Source organism: Ambystoma mexicanum, chromosome 9 (assembly GCF_040938575.1).
Source record: "Ambystoma mexicanum isolate Mex_15411 chromosome 9, UKY_AmexF1_1, whole genome shotgun sequence".
NCBI lineage: Eukaryota > Metazoa > Chordata > Amphibia > Caudata > Ambystomatidae > Ambystoma > Ambystoma mexicanum.
The window spans coordinates 1,247,348,618-1,247,375,811 of NC_090931.1; the positions used below are offsets into that span (position 1 = coordinate 1,247,348,618).

Here is a 27,194-nt window from a genome sequence, read left to right on the forward strand (position 1 = left end):
ATTATGCCCTGGTCAAAAAGGGGTGTGGCTTCCCACATCACATGGTGGAATAACTGGTTTATCCACTTCCCCCAAGCTCAGTTTGCTCTCACAGGCACTGCCCCTCCCAGTTTCTCCCAAGAGGAAGCCACTTTACGGCCCCCACAATATAACATTTGCCTGAGTCCAGGACAGGGCTTTGTTCAACTTCCTGCAGTCCCCAGGTGCTCCTACCCTAACTCAATCAGAGAGGTGTCATCTCCTTTTGGCAGGGGCAGCAGGATGCAGCTAGGCCTGGGAAGAGTGGCTGAGCAGGTTTCTCCTGTCGGGGGTAGTTGTCAGGCAGAATTCAGCTAAATGTCACTTTAGTTCTCAGTTTAAATCAAACTTACAATTTTTACACATGCAGCTAGAATGCTGATTCAAAGTTCAAAACCATGACATTAACAGTTGCCACTATGTGACACGCAAAAGTAGGTCACTCATTTAATTTAAACATTTCAATTTTAGTGGTTTTAAATCCAATTTCAATTAAGCTGCTGACATCCACAGCTCATCCAGTTTTGTTATAAACATTGTTTTGGGCTCTTCATCTTCCCAGATTGTGTATGCACACAACACTTCATTCTGCCAGATGTCTGCTGGTGTTCAGTAAGATTTTTGAATATCCTGCAATGTTCGAAATAGGCACTTTGAGCTTGCATTCAGGAAAACAAAGGTGATTTTAAGGTGCTTTTGGTCTAACAACACTGTTATTTTTCCTTTGACCCCACCTTTCACCCCTGGCGCTTCCGGTCCATCATGCTGGCACTGGTGGGTGGCAGGTTAGACAACCATTTTGGTGTGCGCACAACCGCGCGGTTTTCCTGGTTCTGGGATGGAATGATGGGCAGCGACAGCTCATCCCCACATCCACCCAGTCTATTGATTTAGTTTTGTTCTGGGATAGAATGATGGGCGGCGACAGCTCATCCCCACATCTACCCCGTCTAATAATTCAACATGGGTCAAAACCCTTGACAGTCCAGCACTTACAAATTTGAGGAGGATTCATTTTGCAAAACACCTTGCGTATTTTGCACAGATTGACACTGAACATCGATGGATAGCATTGGCTGCTACTGAATCCATGAGTATCAAATTAGCCACCATAAATTTTTTGTCAGCCTTGAAAATGGAATGAATGGTAATTACCCGTCTGCACAGATGCACTTTAAATCACTTTTAAATGGCTTTCTGAAAGTGTTTTCCAAGTTGTTTGTATATTGATATCCTTGTGATGAGTTTGTTGATGCTGATTTGTTGTTGTAAATTGAAAACTGTAAACTGTAATTGTCTATGTAAAAATCCCTTGTATTCTGTTTTTATTCATTGTTATTAGAATTGAATGATTGATAAAATTGTAATAATTGAAAAAAGTTGATTTATTTCAACTATATTCAATAAAAAAAATAATAAAACAAATAAAAAAATAAAAAAATAATAGCCTATCCTACCTAATTGTGTTCAGGTTGCTGTATTCCCTTTTTGTGTACCACTCTGCTGCCTCACAGCTAGGCGTGTGCCGTATACATCCCAACAGATACATACCTGCTAATTCTGGCAAATATTAGCAAACATCTGTTCAGATGACATGTAAAAAGCAATATTCTTAGATTTTTCTGTTGAAATGTTACATGACCCGCTGGCAGTATCTGCTTTTTTTTGCTATTTGGATAGATTTACAAGAAGCCGCTCTTATAGATGGACCCGCATCAACAGTGGGAGGGCCTATTTCCATGCAATACATAGATGGTCTGTTAATGCTAACCTTGACCACGCATGGTCCATTAAGCAGTATATTCACAGTGGGTGGGGAACATTCCGGGCCCAGACGGGCCAATTCAATTTATTCTTGCACTCTGACTACCTCTGAGTCCCAATCTTTCATTTATTTTTCAGTGTGGTCATGAAAAGCTACCACAGTTGTCTGATGCATGGCATCACCCACCCTATCTCTGTACTGTATATTATCATATTATCACCAATCCATGGTTGCTTTGTCAGGGCTAGAGAGCTTGCAGGTTTTCATGACATTCTGTGTGATCTCTCAAAGCTTTGAACCTTAGCTCTCCCTTGGATTCTTGCATAAAATAGTTTCTCTTATGTTCTAAATGTATCTTTATAAAATATGTGCATGATCTAAAACATACTCGGGTACTCCACTTTATTCCAAATCACTGCTGGATAACTTTCCATCAAACAGTAGGATAATAATATTGCAATCAGATACTGCTATATTCAGCTTTGCTTCCATGCTGGTAAGGAGGTTTGTCAGACCAAAAAATAATCTTTAATGAGCATAGCCTTTTGCAAGTGGGATTTTTGGGGGGAGGCTTGTGAATTTCCAGCTGGCCTTATATTTTACAGACCGAGGAAAACATTTTCCAGTGGAAGCTTCTGGGACTTTCCAAATTGGCTCCATACTTGGGTATCCCTCAAGAGCCTTTTATGTGCCAATATCTGGAATAACCCAGGGCAAGCCTAACATATTATCATAGATGATGTTACATTGCCGCATCACAGCTTGAGGACTCCTTGTTTAAAATATGTTAAGGGAAATCTAATTGCCTTCTGGGCAGCGACTTGGTATTAGGGCTCATAAGGAAATGTCTTGTTATACAAAGACCTATATAAGCATTTGTTTTCAATTATTATCTACAGAAAGGCATGGGCCTCCTGGATTATGTATGAAAATGGTCAGGGCTCATGCGTCGAAAGTCACTTGCCTCAAAATTGAAAAGTATTTACTGGGAGAAAAGGACCTAAATGTAGAGAAGTTGCCTATCAAATTGGGGTGTACTAAACTAAGGTGGGATGTTCTAGAGACACATTAGCAGATGTTAGTGGTGATTCAAAGTCTTTAAAATGTAGAATGCATGTGGTACAGTCGGTCATCTGCCATTTTCATGGTGAATCCGGAAGAGCTGTATTACCACATATTTGTGTGAAATGGCATTTACCAAATATAAACATGTATTATTATCTTTTATATGATTCTAATTTTGTTTGTGACCTGTAATTGATTTTACTACAATTCATTCATTCACAAGGTGCACAATACAATAAATAATTCACCCCTAGCCATGTTGTGCTTACTAGTTTTCAAACACAGTTTTCAATAATATAATCTTAATTTATTGGTGTAAACAGACATTTATCATATATTGGCATTTAGTAAAATCTTCCGATGAAATAACATTAAAATCCTTCTGTGTATTTTAGAATAATTAAATATACAGGTAAGCAGCCCTACAGATAAGGTGCATATATTGGCTTTATACACATGTAATTAAAGCCATTACAGAGCATTTAATTTTCTTCTGCGTACCGTTTAACCTGTATTTATTTTCATTAAAAAACATACTTTCCTCCACTAGATGGCAGTAGAGGGCAATAATCTCCATATCTGAGTGTATTACACAACTTCTTTTATTAAATCACTGAAAGTACAGTGGGGTTAACTAGATTTTTGGGACTTCTAGTTTACCATTCAGGCTTAACATGTTTATGTAAGGATTTACATGTTGCCATGTAGTGTTATTATGCAATTTGTGTTTCTGGTAGTAAACTCTTTAAGATATCATTACTGTAGGCCTTGAAATCCAAACTATTTGTGCTGAGTAACACTTGGAAGGTACGTGGTCAAATCTGCAGAGTGGATTCAAATCCCGGCTTCACTGTTCAGCCAAGGTTTGTGATCCTGGTCCCCTGTCCCCATACTCCACCTTGCCTCCCGCCCCATCTGTCTGGCCATCCTACTCCCTCCTTTTTGGATGCAACCAGAGGACCACTAGTTCCTATTTTCCAATTTGCCAAGAGACATAAACGTTGTCATGTGCATTATATAAATGGTCACTACTATTAATGCTACAGGTTGCACAGATTCCAGTCAGGCTTTTTTTAGTAGTAACTAGTTGGAAATAAATCACTTGTAGTAGCAATTTCTATTTTCGCTAAAAAGGCACAGTGGAAAAAGTATTTGTCCAGGATCACACACGTTAGTGTTGAAGTAGGGCTTTGGGACCAGTTTTTAAATGTATGCACTTGCCTGCATTTCTTCCTAACTGCAATTGCCAGAATTATGGCTTTTGCCTTTGTACACAAACAATAAACCAGTAAAACTATAAATATGCCGACCATAATGCAATTCAGCTTGCATGCACTTTTTGGATATTTGAAGTGATATTGCTAACTAGTGTCTGGCGATCCACATTAATTTCCTGTAGCAGTCACCAGGAAAGTTAGATTAGCAGTTTGTGACTTTTGCTAAGATTATGTATGCAAGTTCCTGTAAGTAAATCATATGCCAACAATTGCTTACTCACACTCCCTCTGCAGGCAATACATCAGTCTCAATCTATAGTAGTTCTTAACAGAGTTTCTAGGCTCTAGAATTTTGAAAATGAAGCTGTGTAAGTACCAGGTAATTGTACATTATTTTATGGCAGAATATTTTCCACAAGTGTAATAAAATAGTTAAAGCCAAGCCAGACAACTTTGATCTACAACTCTTTTGGGCTACGGGTCTGATTTTACGTATGCATTGGGTGTATGTTGGATACGTTTTACTCTCTTGCAGAGGAGAAAACAAATTTTTACTCTCTTGAAATTGCATTTACGATCTAATTTGAAAAATCATGCGTAAAATATTCCCACCTCAAAATCTTATCTGGAGCACTGCCGGCAAGGGAAACTATCATACTTTTTTAGATATTTTATATGTTGCTATAGACTATTGTACACAGGATGAATGTTGTCCTAGGAATAGTTCAACTTAATGTGTTGTTTGGAATTACATTTTGCCGAAATGGGTTTGTGAGTCAAATTGTATTCCAGGTTATAGATAACTAGCAGGTGTACCCGTGCTTTGCACAGTAATTCCTACATCATTCCTTGTTTGAAGTTTATTTAATGAATGAATATAGATTATGATATTGCATGGTTGTTTGTATTACCCGTGTAACAAAGTTTGGAGGTGACCATATTTCGTTCCTTATGATTAGTTCAATTTCTCACACCAGGCCCTTCTGACTACTACCGTGTTTGAAAATTGTATTGTATGGACAGTTATGGGGAGTTTCATTTGTACCCGCTGGCCCCCTTTGCCTACTGCCGTCATTGCTATACTACTATCTAAATCTTTGTAGACAATATTGCTAGTCTTTCCTGTCGGAGCTAGTTTGAACAAATTGTCTTTGTTCCTCACTTTGGAGCAAGCCATATAAAGCTGGCCATGAGAAAAGCTGCATGAATCCCATACATCAATTCCAGCTACTATAATTTGGGGTGTTGAGCTTGCACAGCAACATTACTGGTGTCCTGATCTACAGCTAAGGCAGCAGCAACCGCAACATAGGTGCCGTATGTATAGGGCTGAAGCGTGTACGATTCATACTGTTGAGATGGCATGCAACCATCAACTTCCGTGGGAAATGAAGTTTCTGTAATTATCATGAGAAATTTGACACAATGTGACAGACAACATCATTGCGGACACTCTTGAAGAGACATGCACTGTTTGCTGTCACCCGCATTGCTACAAAAGTACCATTTTGTGTCACCTGCATGACTTCAGAAGTGAGTGTCACTAATGTCAGCTAGAATGCTGATAGTGTGGAAAGTTTAGGAACAATTTACTGCTGAAGTTTACGTAGAACATAGGCAGAACTACAGCACAAATAGCCATATGGCAGGGGTAAGCATTGTAGACCGCTTAAAAAAAGAAGAAAAATGTATAGTTTATACTTTTTACATTGTCTACACTATGGGACCTACCCACATGCCAATTTTCAGGTTTGTAGCATGTTGGGAAGTATTCTGAACATTTCAAACAGACACATTTCACTTTTATATTTATAGAGAGAATAGATGAGATGTGTACACTACTCATTATGTTGATTGTCTATTTGTTTCTATAGGAATATATGTATGTGCCAACATATTTTCTTTTATGCCAAAATAAAAGTGTTTTATTATGTTTTATTAGTCTACTTTAATTCAAAATAAATTAATGAAAGCACATAGGTTAACCCGAAGCCCGCGGGGAGTAAAGGGTGCAGGGTGTTGGCGACCCACAAGGGGCCCGTTCACCAGAGGGAAACCTCACTGCAGCTGATCCTGTTTTGGCCCTGCTCACCTGCTGAACATTTATATCTTCCCTGCGAGGGTGAAGCCCGCAGGGAGTGAAGAGTGTGGGGTGTTCGCGACCCGCAGGGCTGTTTGCGAGCCCGTGGGGGGCTCGATACCTCCCTCATTCCTGCTGGCTGGGGACGATGAAGTGAGCCCTGCCCGCCCTGCCTTGCCGCCAAAAAATTTCTGCGCAAAATTCTTTGCACAACGTGGGATCAACAAGAAAGGTAAAGAAGTGACACTGGAACTCCCATATCTGTTAAATGTATCTTCACTGTCTTGGCATCCTGATCCCACACATTGTGCCTCAACAGCCTCAAAAGCACCCTTAACTTTCTCAAACTGCGAGGTGGGGAGACACATTTTATGGAACCTAGTAGAAAATCTTTCTGCCACTGAAGGGGAGGTTTACTAAGGCCTTTCTACCAGCAGAGTGTGCTCTCACTGAGTTTTGCATGAATTTACCAGCCACCGCCATGTCAGCCCTTCCTATTCAGAAATATGCCAAGAAACCGGAGGAGGGCCCCCATTTTTGGCCCCGATCTGGGCATAGGCCCTATTTTGGGGGCCAAAACAGAACATACTGACCATCAAGCGGGCCAGGCAAATTTAATGTTAAGCTATCCTAGCGCCCGCAGCAGTCGCTGACTCAGTACCCTGTAATAGTACACACTCAGCTAGTTCTTTTGGTGGGACTTAACTTGTCATTAACGAGATACATCAATTTCTGGGCACAACCAACCCCCATTGCTGATCTTACCCCCAGTGAGAGAGCTACAGTGGATTCCTCTGATAGTACTATGGCCACAGAAACATCTGATTCCCCCACTTCCTTCAATTGAGACTCATCTGGACCACGAGTGTCAGGGGTCGGGGGCACCACTACCTGTTTAGCCCCTGAAGACATACAGGCTGATCACCTACCTCGGGGGGGGGGCATTGAGTGTGCCTAACTTGTCAGTCTTCATCCCCAATCCCATTTCTAATCCCTCCGACTCCATGTCGAGTGATACAGTTTTGAGAAGAGGCAGTGGGACTGTTGGAAGATCGCCAATCACACCGGGCGCCATTGCCTCAGCCCTATTGGAATGTATATCACACCTAGCAACAGATGCCGGGAAAATGACCCCTGTCACTCGTGCACAGAATGGGGAGGAGGGCCAAGGGCCAGAGGAGAGCCACTGCTCTTGCACTACTGTCCTGTCTGAACTGTTCCACATTAGAACTATGCTATTTTCCTTGATTTTAAGCTGTAGGTAAAAGTGAAATAGCTGGGAAATTCTCAACTAACCAAGTGGGAGTGCCATGGACCCAGAAAAATTCGAATGACCAGAGGGTTAATGGTCTCTCTTTGCAAGAACCTAATATCATCACCCCCTACCGCCCCCCCCCCCCCCAGCCAAACGAATATGGCTATGGGTCTCACAGTGGCAATGCAGATAGGCCTGCAAATGACAATACCCATAGTAAAAAAGGGTCATTGTGTAATCGGAAATCTAAGCAGAAGTTGGTTCCTGTTACCCCGCCACCTATAAAGCAGGCATCCAGTATGCAGGCAGATAGGCACCTTAGCTTGAAACCACCAATCAAGAAGTTTGATGGTGGCTGGGCGCAAGCCACACCACACCCCTCAGCTCACAAAACCAGGCTGAACACACTGCAGTCAATCTTTTTTACCCAAACTGACAACCAAATAGCAAGAGCCAAAGCCCGCTCTCCTCAACAAGTTCTTACACTGACTGAAATATGCAAGGGGTTTTCACTTCATCAAAGCGGACCAAATCATTGAATGCACCAGGTTTTCCAAAATGACAGCGTTTGTCTCTGATCATGACAATGTGGAATTAAAGCTTTGAAACCCTGAATTGGGTAGGGATATGCTGAACTACAACACTGTATGCAATCCCCTGGTAAAAACTGCTATTAAACTGAGTACGCATTCCTGGGGGCTACCACCCCGGGACACTGTTCTCCACGCTAACACTGTCTGTCATCAGGGCCTTTTCCTCCTCGCCCATGGGCACCATAAATAAGTTGAAGTCATTCATTGTCTAGAGTGAATGTAAGCTGTCTGGACCTTGCTTCCGTGAGAGACCTCCCTTTATCATGGTTTGTTCGGGGCATATTTTGAAATGTATATATTTTGGAACTGTGAAAACCTTTATGGCTCTTTCGCTGAAATAAAGTTGTGTGGTGTGATGATGAAGACATAAGTTAACATGTAGAAATATTACAGCAAAATTGCACATGGCAGCCATCAATGGAGTTAGAAAATAGGCAGATTATTGAAGGTTTGTGGTTGCTTGAGGCCCAGGATTAGTTGTGTTGGAAAGAGCAGTGTTTTCGATTGTCAAAAATAAAAATGACTGTATATAAAACACACGCTTCACTACCACCGTGGTTCCGACATAGATGGTAATACTTTTTGCTATAATGATCACTTTCTTTCACTATGTTTCGTTCAATTATTCCATTCGATAGGAGTACAGTTGTGAGTCAAGATAAGGGAAATGCCATTGCCTGCTGGCAAGATATGTAAGGATGGCATAGTGAAAATTCATTACCAAATCAACTGTCACCATTGCTTGTGGTTAAATGCAAGGGGGGGAGGTTGACCCGTTGTTTCATACATTATTTATACAGAAACATGTACGTGTGCCTAGCGATTGTCGAATTGAACAAGTAGCCAGAACAATGTAACTTTTATATCCTCTGAAATCGTACTTAAGCTGAGATTCTAAGACCACCTGAATCTGCAAGAAATGTGCAAGTAGTCCTTTCAGTGCAATAAATGCAGAAGATTAACTATCATCCTATGGCTTGTATCAGTTACAAATCCAGATTTATGCTTCCGGGATATCCTTGCAGTGACCTGACCTTAAAAACGTAGAGGGGCATTTGTAAAGCATGATTATCAGTAAAATCCAATTTATAAATTGACCCAAATCTATGAATAATGGCAGATGTTGCAAACATTACAATATTCAAATGGATGTTTTGTAAACCAATTTGTGCAAAAATCAAATTACAGACTGTTTGAATCAATTGAGGATTCTTGACTTTACAATCATTCAGTCGGTTGAAAAAGACAAGAGATCTTGTGATCTCGTCTCTCCCAGTTTGGCATATCTGGACAGGTACTTGCCTCGTTCAGTTAGTTCCTTGCAGATCGTACTTGATGCCTTATTTTCTTTCTGCTCCTTGTCACCTCAGTTGTGGACTGCATCAAGGCCCCTCCATGTCGCCTATTGTGTTTAATATGTATATATGGGCCCTTGTGTGTCTCATCTGCTCCTTCAGCATCAGGTGTTACTTCCATGCCGATGACACCCAGATATTGATCAGATTGACCTTTATCAGGCTGCAGTGTCGTTGTGCTTGCAGGAGTGCCTGACTGCGGTTGGAGATTGAATGAACCACAATGGACCCAAACATGAATGTGGACAAGACTGAGGTGATGGTGATGAGCTATCCCCCCGATCCTACACTCTGGGTGCCCTCTTTCTGGCCTTCCTCACTAGGGCCTTTACCAAATCCAGTTAAGAAAGTGAAAAAATGTGGGTGTGGTTTTATCCGCATCCTTGTCTATGATCCAACAAGTCTCTGCGGTCTGTGAGGCTGGACATTTTCAGTTGAAAATTTTGAGACGAGTATTACCTCTGATCCCTGCCTCGCTACACCTTCCCGTGGTTGCCGCTATGGTTTTATCACGTATAGATTATTGCAACTCTCTGTATTCGGCCCACCCAAGGGCCTGATTAAAAGGCAGCAGCGGTTGCAAAATTTGGCCGCAAGAGAAGCCACAGGCTCCCGTTTTGGAGCGCACATCTCCCCCTTATTACGGAACCTGCATTGGCTCCCTGTGGCTCAAAAGGTTTGCATTTAAGATCTTGTGCATTGTAGACCGGGCCATTCATGGTGAGGGTGCAGAGTACCTTCAAGCTAATTTCTGGAAAAAAGTTAGCCTTCGGGTGTACTCATGCACCCAGTGGTCTGAATATTTCTGAAATAATATTTCAAGCCTGGCGACCTGTACTCCAGGATTTGCCCATATATGGTATGTGCTTTGAAGGCTTCACAGGCTTCCAGTAGCGCAGCGTATTCATTTCAAGGCATTATGTCTGGTTAATCGTGCCTATTACTGTCTGGGTGCTGAATATCTTCAGACAAACTTCTGTCCGTATGTCTCCGGACGTGCATTGCGATCCGCAAATTCCCTTCTCATTCCCACTCCACAATTTAAATGCAGCCGGATTGAGAGACACACCTTCTCTGTAGAAGCAGCCTCTCTGTGGAACATACTTCCTCATAATCTGTGAGCAATTCTTACTCATTGTCCCTGCCGCCAGGCACAGAAAACGTAACTTTTATAGACCTCTTTTCCTCTCCATTCCAGCTAGCGCCAAGATACCTTTGCAGTGAACATTGCACTCTATAAGCTCAGCAATCAATCAATTCTATGTCCCCCATATTGCTATGAGATTGTGAATCCTCTCTCTTCTAATAAATATGTCGTCTTTGGTTTTGCAAAGTGAATGCACCAATGTAAGCTGGTCATTCGTTCCCCAATGCGTTGAATTTCAGGAGTTTTGTTGCGATAAGTTTCTTACCATAACTGATCATTAACTAACATTTTTTCATTGAATTGCAAGGGTTTTGTTATATCATCGATTTTTGCTGCACCACTGGCCACGGCCTTGGCCCATGGCCAGTGGCCACAGCTTTTGTCCATGGCCAGTGGCCACAGCTTTTGTCCATGCCCACTGTATATTTAAGAATACTACTATCTATGACCTTCACCCATGTCCAGTGCGCGCAGCCTTAGACAATGCCAAATGTCCATTTTAAAACAACACCAACCACTTCACATGTTCTTCAGCCATGGCCGTGCCCACTGTATTTTTAAATTCACTACCTGAGCTGCCAGTCAAGATGGGGGGAATAATGCTACAATTATACATGTTTTGCTTAACATAGTTCTATAAGGATTTAAATAGTTGAGTGACAATATGGTATGTGAACGTTTAAAGGTATTTTCATAAAGAAAAGTTTTGTTGGAAGCCTGATGCGGAGAATGAAATGATGGGGGGGCAAGTAAATCATGAGTACTTGGCCACAATGTGGCCAGAGAGGTTGCAATCTTGGACACTGGTGGAGTCATTGTCCACTGATTATGGCTGCTTTACAAGGCACAAGTAAAGGACATGTGGGTTGACAGTGTGACCTTTTTACAGAGGGCAAGCTTGCTCATGTATTGGGCTACCAGGAGTTTAGGCAAGTTGTCATGTTCCCAGTGCAGATGCTTACACACAAGACCATAAGCAATTGCTTCATATTAGGGTATTGTTTTCCAGGGAAATGTTGCAACAGATTGTTGGGTTTAAAAGGTGATTTCCTTTGCCAGCATATTAATTGGCACATTTCCTCCCTTAGGTTATATTTCTGGTGTTCATTACTTTTATTTAAAAGTCCATTGCTATTGCACACTTGCTTCCAAGGGGATGGGCAATTGAAATGCATTTGTATATTTCAGCTTAAGATATATGTTCACTTATTGTGCGTATATTCATGGGCATCTGCTTTTGATTTTCTTTATGGGCCAGAAGTATCTGGGCATATGTTATTTTTGCAGCCGGTCATTTTTTTCCCTTTTCAGTGCTGCTTCAATGAGCTTATTTGGGGTTGTGTGATGTATCGAAACAGTCACCTGGAGACTAACCATGAAACAAGGGGCTTGTATTGATATTGATATTGATATTTTATGTGTATTGTGTTCGTACACACGTGTTTTAGAGCGCAACGAGGCAAGGGAGGGGAACAAGGGAGAACAAAACAACAATCTTAATAGGCCAAGTGTCATTGAGAACATGCAAGTGCATAGGAGAGGGAAAGGGCAAAGTGCATGGGAGGGGGAGAAGTGGAAAGTGCTGAGCAGAGGAATACAAATAAATAAATAATAAATAAAACCAGCAAGTGGCAAGGGGGTGGCTGCAGGGTAATTATACAGACCCCAGTGCCAGGGATTGCCAGGGGCCAGTGTGGGTGTTTGGCAGGGTGAGCAGGTACCTGGGCCCGAATGTCAGAGGGTAACCAGATGCCGAGACAGAACAGATCAGCAGGGGAGAGGAGGAGTGAAGGCAGAAGCAAATAAGAAGGTCTTGAGTTACATAACCGGAGATGGTTCTCCTCAAGCTGCAGAGTGGCAGGGAGGCTGTTCCAGAGGGAGGCCCCAGCCGAAGACAGAGATCTAGCCCCAGCTTGTTTCTTTGAAAATTGACTCACCCTGAGGAAGTTGGAGGGGGAGGAGTGAAGAGCTTGGGAGGGAAGGTATTTACGGAGGGACAGCTGAAGATATTTTGCACCCAGCACCCCAGAAAGCCTTGTGGACAATGCGAAGAGTCTTGAATTTAATTATTGCAGCCACTGTGAACCAGCGGAGAGATTTCAGGGCTGGAGAGATACAATCCCAGGGCTTGAGGCCAAGGAAAATACTTGCAGTCCTGTTCTGGATAAGTTGCAAAGGGAGGAGAGTAAAAGCAGGTAGATTTAGAAAGAGGCTGTTGCAATAATCCAACTTAGAGGGAACCAGGGTTGAGAGACAGTAAGTCTCTGGGGGAAGGAGAGGACAGGCAGAATATCTCTGAGGGGGTGCAGTAGGACGTTTGACCTTTTAGAGACATCAGAGATGTGGGCAGAGAAGGAACATGTGGAGTCAAAAATGACCTGTGGTTCTTGGCCTCGCAGGTGGGGGTGGGAGGAGGGTCAAGGGAGGCTGGCCAGAGAGTGACCGGAAAGGAGGGTGAAGGTTTGCCAATGAGGAGGATCTCTGCCTTGCTGGCGTTCAGGCAGAGATCATTGGTGGCACACCAACCTTTAATGGCAGATAGGCAATCAGAGATGAGAGAAGGAGAAGAGGTTCCTGAGGGAAGCATGAAAATGAGTATGAGTGTCATCAGCATAGCAGTGAAAATTGGAGCAGAATATGGCACGCTGCTTAATCAAAGTGTGCGGTCCATGGTAAATAATTTAATCTCACTACGCAATGCTAAAATCCTTGTGAGTTCTCAAAGCCTGCAATCTTTTATACATAACAATCCACTGTCAAAACAGGTCAACATCAGTTTGTGATTCATGAGCATGTTTGTGCGATGGGTTGCAAGTATTAAAATATGAAGTGACTGTGTCCAACAGTCATTGCTGAAGGCCATGGCTAGCGGGTTGTTTGGCGGGGCCCATTAGCCATGTCCAAAGGACACGGCTAGTGGTCTGCTAGTGTTCTAAAATTCTATGGAATAACTAAACCCTGGAAATTCAAGCATACAACTTTAGTTGCAGGGACGTTAAGGTGACCAATACATTGTAACAAAACTTTCGAGTTTGAAACAAAAATCTTTAGTTGCAGGGATGTTAAGGTAGAACTTAATGCAACAGCACCCCTGAAATTCAGCTAAAGCCACCTTAACTTTGTGCCTCTTGTTGCACAACACTATGACAGCACTGATGACATCACTAATGGAATCGTAAATTAATGGTATCAGACATGAGATCACTATGTATTTCACCATATTTAGACTACTCTCATTTTTCTACAAGTGTGATATTATCATTTTAGAATAGTTCATAACATTGAGTACATTGTTTAAAATAGTAAACAGCTACAGATGCATCATATCACTAGTTTGTTGGTAAAAGGGGACATTTGAATTATAAATAGTACACTGCTTAGAATGCTCCTGTTTGTGCAAAATATATCTGAGACATGTTCACTATAATATAATCTGTATAAACATTTACAAAAAAATAGTAGCAATAAAAATAAAGTAGCACATGCTGAAGCGTCATTATTTACGATGTTTCAAAATAAACATATGTAAATACTCAATTGTTTTATTGTAAGAAATATGTGTACACGTATCAGTTTATAAATGACAATAGAAGTGTTATAAAACAGGGAACACCTAAGTATTAGGATTTCTTTTAAAGAATGTTCATATATGGGTATTCAAAAAAGGGATTATTACTCTAAATGTATGTATGTATAGAAAAGAAATGAAGTTTTAAAATGCAACATTTGCTTGAAAACATGTACATAGGTGGATACTTATTTCTGCCTGTCTTTTGTAAGTGATTAACATGTTAACATTGAAATAAAACACATACTGTACAAAGTAAAAGTAGTCTTTGAACAGTAACCAATTGTTTAATACATTGACTTGTGTGTATTTCATTGATGATGTCATCAGTGATGTCATCTGTGATGTCATTATTCTGGTCATAGGCTGTGCAACGGGGGCACAGAGATATGGTGGTCTTTGCTGAATTTCAGGGTTTTGTTGCATTAAGTTCTCAGATGGATTTGCAATTCTCCATCTATTAGCAGTACCTGACCGGGAGATGGGTCCTTTTTTCAAGTGGTCCTCATGCCAGCTTGACCTTTAGAGTGCAGTACTTTCAAGGAAAGACAGTAGCACGGTTTTAAACGAATAATGTGGATGACGTGTGTTTTATTAGTGTGTTATCAGATATTTGAAACAAAGAAAACACACAACTGTGGACTGTTTCCCATCCATGCAGTAACCTGGACTGACCCAGACAAGCTTCAAAGCGAGGAAAGGGTTGGAAAACCCCTCAGGCTATGTTGCTGTAAGTGGTCTTGTAACTCGTGCTCATTTATTAGGCAACATGTCCTGAGGGGACTGGCCCCTTACTCGCTTTGAAGCTAAGCAGGGTCAGTCCCAGTTACTGCATTGATGGGAGTCCTGGATGCCTATATTAGTATGAACTAACGATAGCCATGGATATGTGTAGCTTTATAGCCATGACTATCAGAAAAACAGCTAAATAAATGTTTTACACCCCCAGACTGTCACCAAGTGCCCTGCTCATCTGTGCCAGCCCCACCCACTACTCTGAAGGCCTCCTTGACTCCCCTGTCCTCTCCCATTCCCCCCACAACACTCAGTGCGGGCCATTACGAGTTTGCCCTATGGGGGTTCGAATGGGAATGGGGAATGGTAAACTGAATGGCGACTTACCGGGTCCGCATAAGTCGGAATGTCCCTTTAAGTCCCCATTCAGCCAGACCGGACACGGGTTTGGAGGCAGCCATGGCATTAATAGCGCCATGGCTACCTCCAAACTCGTAATGACCCCCAGTGTTTCTGTGACACAGATTGCTTTGTGATGTTGACTATTCATGGCTATACTCCAGGTTATAGCCGAGAGTATGGGAAAAACATTTGAGCCTCATGTTGCAAACTTAGGCTCTAATCCCCCTTCAACTCCCAAATGTCACTTGGTGCTCCCTTGCCCCGCCCCCACCTCTAGCTTGATGGTATTTGCATGTTGTTTGACCTTCAAAAGCCTTTTCTCTGTATTTTCCAATACCCTTTTCTATAACCTGGGGTATAACCGTGGATATCTCTCACATTGAGAAACATAAAAGGTGGCAGCTGTTTCACTTATAAGCACCTGGATTCTTCTCAATTTACCTGAGATAGCTATTTATTTTGGAGAAGTGGGTGCCCTCTTCTCTAACAAATATTTTAAACAGTACTGGATGGAATAACCCCAAACCACAAAAGGATTGCGTGTCAATGCGTTGTGCCCATGTTGTTTTGGACCTGATCCGAATCTGTCCAGCGGTTTTGGCTGTGTGGTATGGCAAAAATGTACCTTTTTTGTCCATGGGAACATGAATGGGGATTAGGTGGATACTGCATATTTTTTGTTTTCTTAATTAAGTTTTTATGATTCAAAGAATCTTTCAGAAACTTTCCACTCTATGGGGGCCCATGACAGACATTTCTTTTGCATTATGTCAGCCAAATCTGTCACAAGAGTCAAAAGCTATTAGCAATAAATGTTTTTGATTTCCTATGTAACTCTGTATTACCTTAACTATAGGGTGGCAACTGCCACCCTATAATAAAACGGAAAATCTGTTAGTTTGTTTTGTTTGTTCCTTTTACTATTCCACACCGTTCCACCAAACTGCACCACACTTTGCATAGTTCGCTGTGAGGACCTGCCGGATTTCAATGGCTACATCATATGTGGACACCACAAGCCATTCCCTGATTTCTGCCACTGCATACATGTGATGGTTGCCTTGAAGCAGCAAAATCACATGTTGGACATCATTGTAAGCGACTCAGTGCGAAGAACAAAACTTGAGTTCCTTATAGGACCTCATCAACTAAATTTCAAGGCCCTAGGATGCACTATTTCCGAGATACTTGCACCGCAACGCATGAAATCGGCAAAACATCTATGTAGTCATAAAATAACTATCCAAAGCTTTATTGGAAGCATATGGACGCTAGGAACAAAACTCTGAGGTCTGTATGGGACTTAAAAAAACATGTTTCAAAGCCCTAGGATGCACTATTTCTGAGATATTTCCACTGTAACACAGTCCACCACGCCAGGGTGAGGTGAGGCGACACATGGGGAGAGTGCACAGAAGGTCCTAATATGCTGCAGAATGTCAGCTCCCACCTACTATCCACGTCTGCTCCAGGGCATGTAAGCCAGACATATTCACCCATTTTCATTGCCGTTTACTTCAGAGTTCAAAGCACATAAACGATAAGTGACTCGGAACAGGGACCTACAAGATCCTTGATTTTCAACAATTAATTCCAGTGTTATCATATGTGTCTACTGGCAACATGACACATCCCACCCCTTTCCCTGGATTTCATCACCTCAACACATGACACAGTTGCCTGAAATTGGCAAAATATCAATGTGGTCAGAGAAGGACTGGACAAAGCTCTCAAAGGTCATTATACAACTTTGATTCAAGGCCCTAGGATACACTGTTTCTGAGAAAAGTGCACCACAACACACCGTAATGCACTGCAATGCACTGCACTGCACCAGGGTGAGAGGACAGGTGAGAAAGCATCTCAACGTGAGAACCAAAACTCAAAAGACACATTTCAAGACCATAGTCTCCACCGATATTTACACCTCAACACACAGCACCATAACAGAGTGAGGCAACAGGTGGGCAGAGTACACACCGTCAGATGAGGGGAGTTCACATGACTTTCTAGTATGCCGCATCACACCAACTCTTGCCTCCCCTCCATGTCTACTCTGGGGTATGGAAGCCAGCCACACATTCCCAGTCTCAGTGCAGTTTACTTCAGAGTGCAAAGCAAATCAAGTAATAAACTCAGAACAGCGACCTACAGGATCAGTGGTTTTCAAAAATGCATGAGAGTGTTGCCATGTCTGTCAACAGAACCCATGCCGAGTGCAGGTCATTTTTGCTAGTATAAAATATAACTGGAACTGTGTTGATTGCAATACAAAATCACCAAATTCAAAATAGAGTTTCTGTTTTAAGCAGCCATGTTACATGAAAAACATAAAGACTTATACAAATGATATTGTAATATTTTATGAGATGATTAACTGTGAATTATACGTTACATAGAGTTAAAATTGTTTATAAAAGCTACATTTAATACATTTTCATTACTATTAATTATAATACAAAAATAACATTTTACCTTTTTTACATGTACTGTCAAAATAGTCAGCTGTGTTGAACTCTGGTAAAACTAAGATGTGTGTTTATCCAGAGCCCAGGTCTGAAGACCAGGAATGCAGTTGCCAGCTTTCTGTAAAACCGGCCTTGCCATTATTCAGTGACAGAGACATTAGCAGAGATGAATGGCCACATCTGTAGTGTAATGCAAGTTGTCTTGTACAGCTCCCATCTACCATACTGCTGGCCTTGATGCAATTGGCTCTGTAAGAAAAAAAGGAGTGGGGTTTATCAGTGGGAGATTGAGAAAGGCAGATGCAGAATCTGGGGTGTTGATTGGGCAGATCTGAAGTACCCGGGTTCCTGAGTGCCAATCTGCTTTCTATTTCAGAGTACGTTATCTATAAGGAAGAGGCCAAGATGTGATAGAGCATAGCACTTTGGTTCTGAATAGCCACTGATTTGGGAGCATGTGACAGGGCAAAAGAGGAGAAGTTAGCAGTGGCTCACTTAGTGTTGATGTGTTCACGGCTAGGCCTGTGGGATCTGTATGTTGGGGGATTGTGTGCGCAGTGTAAGATGGTAGGAAGGGGCAGATGGTTTGTCAGGAGAATGTGTGAGTAAGCTTTACAAGGTATATTAATCTGCAACCCTGCAGTCTCATCACTGGCCTCTTGCATAAAGTTCACATTTCACTAGCTGACATGGCCCCTGTCAATCCCTCTCATTCTGGCTCTGGATCTTTCTCTCTCGCTCTCGCTCTCTGTCTCTCTCTCTGTCTTTCACCCCCATTCATATATTGTATCCCATGAGCAGCAAAACAAGCATCTGCAAGAGTGGGAAGGGGCAGTCTGTAAACTTCAGTCATTTACCATAAGGTACAGCTGAGGGTTATGGGAGGGAATATACTTTGGTTCAGAGAAAGGGCTACTTAAAATGTGTTGGTAAAAAAACCCATGCTGCCTTTGTTAGCATGTTATTTGGCATGCTAAGAGATGCTTTAAAGGTCACTTTCAGTTGCTGTGCTCTGTGTACTCAGAACAAAAGGCTTGTATGAAAACAAATAAAAAAGAAGCGAATTACATTCCAAATTCAAATGTTTCCTAGGACTATTTCTTATGTTTAGTTGGATGGCCTCACAGAAATGGCATTGATGGATTCATGTCTACTTATTAATGGCCACACCCTGAACCTTGACCTAGGAAAAAGGCATCATCCATTATAGGTCTGCTCCATGAAAATCACACTATTAAATTGATTCATTTTTCTGATGATATATGTTCAACACATGTTTTCTGTTAATTTCAAGACCTCCCAAAAATGTAATGTGCACCATTGAACATGAAATACCAGTAAAGTGGCAAATAATGAAATGGCTTATCAACTCCTACATTAGAACCCTTTTCTTGATTTAAAAACCAAGACTAGATTTGAGTTGAGCAAAGTAGTCCCAAGCATGTGCATATAAAACATTCCATATATGTATTATTGATACATTCACATATGTCACTGTCTCTGCTATGCCTGCAGCTAGACAAATAAGAAGGATCTCTCTGAACTCAGAATATTCTTGTAATTCTGAATATAAAAGACTCATTTATTGCACAGGCCCATTCCCAAAAAATACACATTTATGTCAAATTTTATCATAATTCAGCAGGCTAGCCTTCTGTAAAATGCATCTCTGTATGTCATGCCAAAACACATTGGGCCTATCAAAGCTACAAGGAAGTTTATTGTTTGTGTGATTATGTGAAGGGAACCTATCGCAGACTATCCAATCCAAAAACCTCCCACATCAGAAGATGCTGCAATGGGGACTTTTTTGGGTATTTAAAGTTGAACACACAGAGAGTTGGTGGATGAAGATCGCTTGTCTGAAAGGAGAAAGGCTGTTTGAGGTTCCACCAGAATGAAGCAGGTGAACATTCTACTTCAGAAGACATTTACAAAGGGAGCTGAATTCAGAAGCTTTTCCAAAAAACAGAACCAGAATGCTGGAAAGGAATGTGGGAGCGGGGGAGGGGGGGTGGAGAGAGGACTGAAAGGAAGAGATTACCTGGCAGAAGCTGGTGCTACATGTGCCAGGCCTTTAAAGGACAACCCAAAAGTTAGTGCAATACCAACAGTGAGTTTAAATAAATGTCCCAATAATGATTTAAATCCCAGATAGCAATTTTAAAGTATTTTGGGGGAATCCTGTTTACAAGCTATGTCACAAAATGGGGACTGATCCTGTAAATTAATCTTTGTGGAAGTACATTTGAAATAGATTGTCCTAGAACCCATATTTGTGTGGGGTATACTAGTGTCTGTCCATACCTAGTTATTAATGACTTCCTTGAGTTTTCCCAGACACGCATCCTATCTGGGTATGTGAGCATGATGTACAACATGCCTCACTGATTTACAGGAATGTATGATCTTCTTGACTTGTGAAAACCAATATTTGCATAAGCAACATATTCTAAATAGAGTTTTCTAAACGTTTAAGTGAAACAGGAGGGGTGCTAGTGACCCCTGTATTCCCAATAAAATGGATAATTAACCAAAAATATATATATATTTCATTGTGTCCAAAGGATCTAATGTAGAAATAGTATTCTGCACGCAAGACTCCTAGTGACCATTACATTTAACTTACTGATGCCTTTCCCATTTCAATTCAATTATCATATGCTTGTGTCCCATGCATCAAGGTATTTTGCTCTCCAAAATAAAAGCATTTATCCTGAACCGAAATTAACCCTACCAAAATGTCGTGTATCTTTACCCAAGCTAGAGACCAATTGTTTGCAACATTTAGAATCAGTCCCAGGATAAGGAAGTTGTATGTGAACTCAATATGTATTCTGATTTTAACACACTTTGATACTTTCAGAGCAAACCAAGTGAAATGCATTATTGTGAATGTTACTGTAAGAATGGTTTTGTGTTTTATTAATTCAGCATCTAATGACACAATTGGAATGTGTATATTGCTGAGCATTGTTCTCTTCTATCAACAATTGTTATTCTGTTATTCTGATATGATTGTATACACTTGGATGTTTGGTATTGTGAATGTAAACCTACGTGAGTCAACATGTAGGTTCTTTTTCTTTTCTGTAGACAAGCTCCTGTATGTCTGTTGATTGTTTGGGGATGAGTTCCCCAACATTGAAAATAAGGGGAACACAATGAATGTATTGATTTATTTTAAACTGCCATTTTTGAAAGTGGATAACGACTGGCATGCATATTGTTTTATGCCTTCAATATTTGGACAGAGGACAGTACAAAATTTCCAGGGGCTAGTATTAATTCAACACATTCTTTTCATAAGTCTGTAGAGTTGCCAAATGAGGACATACTCGCACTTTGTTGAAACACTGAAACACGCTTACATTGACATCTAAGTATTGAAAACCACAGCCTGCCCTAAACATGGCACCTTCTTTGGATACACAGCTCTTGATAACAATTTTCACCAGAACAATGATTAACACTAAATGTAATAGCCCTCCCGCTCCTCCGAGACTAAGGGGGTAATTCATAGAATTCAGCGCACAAGTGGCGCATGCGGCTGGCGCACAGTGTGCGCGTGCGAATCCCTGCGCCAGCCGCGTGCGCCAAAACCCATTTCCGCGCACAGCGTATTCATGGATTCCAGCCACCAAAACCAGCCGTGGCGCACAGTGGCGCAGCGACCTTGCAGCAGCGCCAGTTACACCCCCAAGAACGCCTTCCGCGCAGGGAAAAGCCATCAAAATCCCCAATCCAGCGCAAAGGGCTGCGCTAACCCTGTACCAGCACGGCAAGCGGGCTACGTGTATCACTGGGGTGCGCGGGAAGTACCTCACGTGATTGGCAGGGTACGCGTGCGAGCAGGGTACGCGTATTACAGGGGTGCGCGGGAAGTTCCACACGCGATTGGCCTGTGCGCGTGTATTTCAGGGGTGCGCGGGAAGTTCCACACGCGATTGGCCTGGGCGCGTGTATTTCAGGGGCTCGCGGGTGGTTTCACACGCCATCGGCCCTGGGGGAGCGTGTGCGTGTATTTCAGGGGTGCGTGAGAAGTTCCACACGCGATTGGCCTGGGCGCGTGTATTTCAGGGGTGCGTGGGAAGTTCCACACGCGATTGGCCTGGGCGCGTGTATTTCAGGGGTGCGTGGGAAGTTCCACACGCGATTGGCCTGGGCGCGTGTATTTCAGGGGTGCGTGGGAAGTTCCACACGCGATTGGCCTGGGCGCGTGTATTCCAGGGGTGCGCGGGAAGTTCCACACGCGATTGGGCTGCGTTTGGGTATTAGGGGTGCGCGCAAAGTTTTACATGCGATTGGGCTGCGTGCGGGTATTAGGGGTGCGCGCAAAGTTGTACACGCGATTGGGCTGCGTGTGGGTATTAGGGGTGCGCGTGAATTTTTACACGCGATTGGGCTGCGTGCGGGTATTACAGGGGTGCACGCACATTTTCAAACGCGATTGGGCTGCGTGCGGGTATTAAAGGGGTGCGCGCGAAGTTTTACACGTGATTGGGCTGCGTGCGGGTATTACAGGGGTGCGCACAAAGTTTTACACGCGATTTCAGCAGGGTACGTGTATTTCAGGGGTGCCGGGGAGTCCTACATGTGATTTTCCAGTGTGGGTCCTCCCAGGTGTTCCCTGTACACCCTCCACGGCCCCTGCAGGCAGCCCACACCACAGGGGACTACCTGCATCCCTGGTCATGTCCCGCAGACAGCCCACCCAACATGGGCATGCCCCCCAGCAAAGGCACATGTCTCCTTGCACCAATGATCACCAACTCATGTCCCCTTGCACCCCCACCCCCAGCATTGCGGGGCACCTGCCAGCAGGCCCCCACCCATGTCTCCCAGCACCCCCAACCCCCCCCCAGTCACCAGGGGCAGCCTCCACCAGGCCCCCACCCATGTCTCCCAGCACCCCCACCCCCCCAGTCACCAGGGGCAGCCTCCACCAGGCCCCCACCCATGTCTCCCAGCACCCCCACCCCCCCAGTCACCAGGGGCAGCCTCCACCAGGCCCCCACCCATGTCTCCCACCACCCCCACCCCCCAGCAGTGCAGGGGCACCCACCACCAGGCCCCCACCCATGTCTCCCACCACCCCCACCCCCCCAGTCACCAGGGGCAGCCTCCACCAGGCCCCCACCCATGTCTCCCAGCACCCCCACCCCCCCAGTCACCAGGGGCAGCCTCCACCAGGCCCCCACCCATGTCTCCCACCACCCCCACCCCCCAGCAGTGAAGGGGCACCCACCACCAGGCCCCCACCCATGTCTCCCACCACCCCCACCCCCCAGTCACCAGGGGCAGCCTCCACCAGGCCCCCACCCATGTCTCCCACCACCCCCATCCCCCAGCAGTGCAGGGGCACCCACCACCAGGCCCCCACCCAGGTCCCCCTGCCCCCAGGTCCTGACGATACACAATCATGGCAGTAATGGGCAGCATACCCAGCACAAACACCCAGCCAAGGATTGCATCCACCCACATAGCAAATGCAATTACATGATACAACCCCAATGGCAAGTATGTAAATGAACACATGTCCGTCACACACACATACACAATGGGTGCAAGTGAATGTCAAAACCCATATCATGACATGCATGAAACCAATGAGAAAATACCACAAAAGAAAGTTATAAAAACATGTATTCTCGAAGAAAATGAAGTAAACTAATCAAACATACAACAATGGGGATAACAAAATAAATTGTCCATGTCCGATAAGTAATGTAAAAATCCAAAAAACAAAGGAATCCAAAAACTAATGTTGTCCAAAGCAAAATCATGGTGAAAAAAAATAAGGAAAAACCATTGCCTCATGGTGAACACAAATATAAATCAAAAAAATGTATTTTAAAAAATCCAACTATACACAAGAATATTCCAGGGTCCATGAGCCCAACACTATAAATGAAACCTACTACTACCTAATAAAAAAACTATATACAGAAAAGTGGCCATTGTCCGAGCGGTCCAAAAAAATCTAAAAAAATAAAGGAAACCTAACACTAACTAACTAAAGAACTATATACAATGGCAGCGGGCAAGTCCTGCGGCTCACTCTGTGATGTTGCCGGCCAGTGCATCATCGAACTCCATGTCGATGTCCTGGAGGCGGGACTCTGTCCTGGCCCCGAGGTCTCGCAGGGATAACCCCATGTTCACCTCAAACTCCAGGTTGTCATGTTCCCAGTGCAGATGCTTACACACAAGACCATAAGCAATATTTCAGTTTAAGATATATGTTCACTTATTGTGCGTATATTCATGGGCATCTGCTTTTGATTTTCTTTATGGGCCAGAAGTATCTGGGCATATGTTATTTTTGCAGCCGGTCATTTTTTTCCCTTTTCAGTGCTGCTTCAATGAGCTTATTTGGGGTTGTGTGATGTATCAAAACAGTCACCTGGAGACTAACCATGAAACAAGGGGCTTGTATTGATATTGATATTGATATTTTATGTGTATTGTGTTCGTACACACGTGTTTTAGAGCGCAACGAGGCAAGGGAGGGGAACAAGGGAGAACAAAACAACAATCTTAATAGGCCAAGTGTCATTGAGAACATGCAAGTGCATAGGAGAGGGAAAGGGGAAAGTGCATGGGAGGGGGGAGAAGTGGAAAGTGCTGAGCAGAGAAATACAAATAAATAATAAATAAAACCAGCAACTGGCAAGGGGGGGGCTTCAGGGTAATTATACAGACCCCAGTGCCAGGGATTGCCAGGGGCCAGTGTGGGTGTTTGGCAGGGTGAGCAGGTACCTGGGCCCGAATGTCAGAGGGTAACCAGATGCCGAGACAGAACAGATCAGCAGGGGAGAGGAGGAGTGAAGGCAGAAGCAAGGAAGAAGGTCTTGAGTTACATAACCGGAGATGGTTCTCCTCAAGCTGCAGAGTGGCAGGGAGGCTGTTCCAGAGGGAGGCCCCAGCCGAAGACAGAGATCTAGCCCCAGCTTGTTTCTTTGAAAATTGACTCCCCCTGAGGGAGTTGGAGGTGGAGGAGCGAAGAGCTTAGGAGGGAAGGTATTTACGGAGGGACAGCTGAAGATATTTTGCACCCAGCACCCCAGAAAGCCTTGTGGACAATGCGAAGAGTCTTGAATTTAATTATTGCAGCCACTGTGAACCAGCGGAGAGATTTCAGGGCTGGAGAGATACAATCCCAGGGCTTGAGGCCAAGGAAAATACTTGCAGTCCTGTTCTGGATAAGTTGCAAAGGGAGGAGAGTGAAAGCAGGTATATTTAGAAAGAGGCTGTTGCAATAATCCAACTTAGAGAGAACCAGGGTTGAAAGACAGTAAGTCTCTGGGGGAAGGAGAGGACAGGCAGAATATCTCTGAGGGGGTGCAGTAGGAAGTTTGACCTTTTAGAGACATCAGCGATGTGGGCAGAGAAGGAACATGTGGAGTCAAAAATGACCTGTGGTTCTTGGCCTCGCAGGTGGGGGTGGGAGGAGGGTCAAGGGAGGCTGGTCAGAGAGTGACCGGAAAGGAGTGTGAAGGTTTGCCAATGAGGAGGATCTCCGCCTTGCTGGCGTTCAGGCAGAGATCATTGGTGGCACACCAACCTTTAATGGCAGATAGGCAATCAGAGATGAGAGAAGGAGAAGAGGTTCCTGAGGGAAGCCTGAAAATGAGTATGAGTGTCATCAGCATAGCAGTGAAAATTGGAGCAGATTATGGCACGCTGCTTAATCAAAGTGTGCGGTCCATGGTAAATAATTTAATCTCACTACGCAATGCTAAAATCCTTGTGAGTTCTCAAAGCCTGCAATCTTTTATACATAAAAATCCATTGTCAAAACAGGTCAACATCAGTTTGTGATTCATGAACATGTTTGTGCGATGGGTTGCAAGTATTAAAATATAAAGTGACTGTGTCCAACAGTCATTGCTGAAGGCCATGGCTAGCGGGTTGTTTGGCGGGGCCCATTAGCCATGTCCAAAGGACACGGCTAGTGGTCTGCTAGTGTTCTAAAATTCTATGGAATAACTAAACCCTGGAAATACAAGCATACAACTTTAGTTGCAGGGACGTTAAGGTGACCAATACATTGTAACAAAACTTTTGGGTTTGAAACAAAAATCTTTAGTTGCAGGGATGTTAAGGTAGAACTTAATGCAACAGCACCCCTGAAATTCAGCTAAAGCCACCTTAACTTTGTGCCTCTTGTTGCACAACACTATGACAGCACTGATGACATCACTAATGGAATCGTAAATTAATGGTATCAGACATGAGATCACTATGTATTTCACCATATTTAGACTACTCTCATTTTTCTACAAGTGTGATATTATCATTTTAGAATAGTTCATAACATTGAGTACATTGTTTAAAATAGTAAACAGCTACAGATGCATCATATCACTAGTTTGTTGGTAAAAGGGGACATTTGAATTATAAATAGTACACTGCTTAGAATGCTCCTGTTTGTGCAAAATATATCTGAGACATGTTCACTATAATATAATCTGTATAAACATTTACAAAAAAATAGTAGCAATAAAAATAAAGTAGCACATGCTGAAGCGTCATTATTTACGATGTTTCAAAATAAACATATGTAAATACTCAATTGTTTTATTGTAAGAAATATGCGTACACGTATCAGTTTCTAAATGACAATAGAAGTGTTTTAAAACAGGGAACACCTAAGTATTAGGATTTCTTTTAAAGAATGTTCATATATGGATATTCAAAAATGGGATTATTACTCTAAATGTATGTATGTATAGAAAAGAAATGAAGTTTTAAAATGCAACATTTGCTTGAAAACATGTACATAGGTGGATACTTATTTCTGCCTGTCTTTTGTAAGTGATTAACATGTTAACATTGAAATAAAACACATACTGTACAAAGAAAAAATGGTCTTTGAACAGTAACCAATTGTTTAATACATTGACTTGTGTGTATTTCATCGATGATGTCATCAGTGATGTCATCTGTGATGTCATTATTCTGGTCATAGGCTGTGCAACGGGGGCACAGAGATATGGTGGTCTTTGCTGAATTTCAGGGTTTTGTTGCATTAAGTTCTCAGATGGATTTGCAATTCTCCATCTATTAGCAGTACCTGACCTTTTTTCAAGTGGTCCTCATGCCAGCTTGACCTTTAGAGTGCAGTACTTTCAAGGAAAGACAGTAGCACGGTTTTAAATTAATAATGTGGATGACGTGTGTTTTATTAAAGTGTTATCAGATATTTGAAACTAAGAAAACACACAACTGTGGACTGTTTCCCATCCATGCAGTAACCTGGACTGACCCAGACAAGCTTCAAAGCAAGGAAAGGGTTGGAAAACCCCTCAGGCTATGTTGCTGTAAGTGGTCTTGTAACTCGTGCTCACTTATTAGGCAACATGTCCTGAGGGGGCTGGCCCCTTACTCGCTTTGAACCTAAGCAGGGTCAGTCCCAGTTACTGCATTGATGGGAGTCCTGGATGCCTATATTAGTATGAACTAACGATAGCCATGGATATGTGTAGCTTTATAGCCATGACTATCAGAAAAACAGATAAAT

At 42.9% G+C, this 27,194-nt stretch overlaps 1 protein-coding gene across 2 annotated transcripts in view; it reads left to right on the forward strand.

Annotated features, from left to right (window-relative positions):
* DPP10 (dipeptidyl peptidase like 10) overlaps positions 1 to 27,194 on the forward strand; it is a 1,813,461-nt gene that overhangs the window by 19,484 nt on the left and 1,766,783 nt on the right. The window lies entirely within an intron of this gene.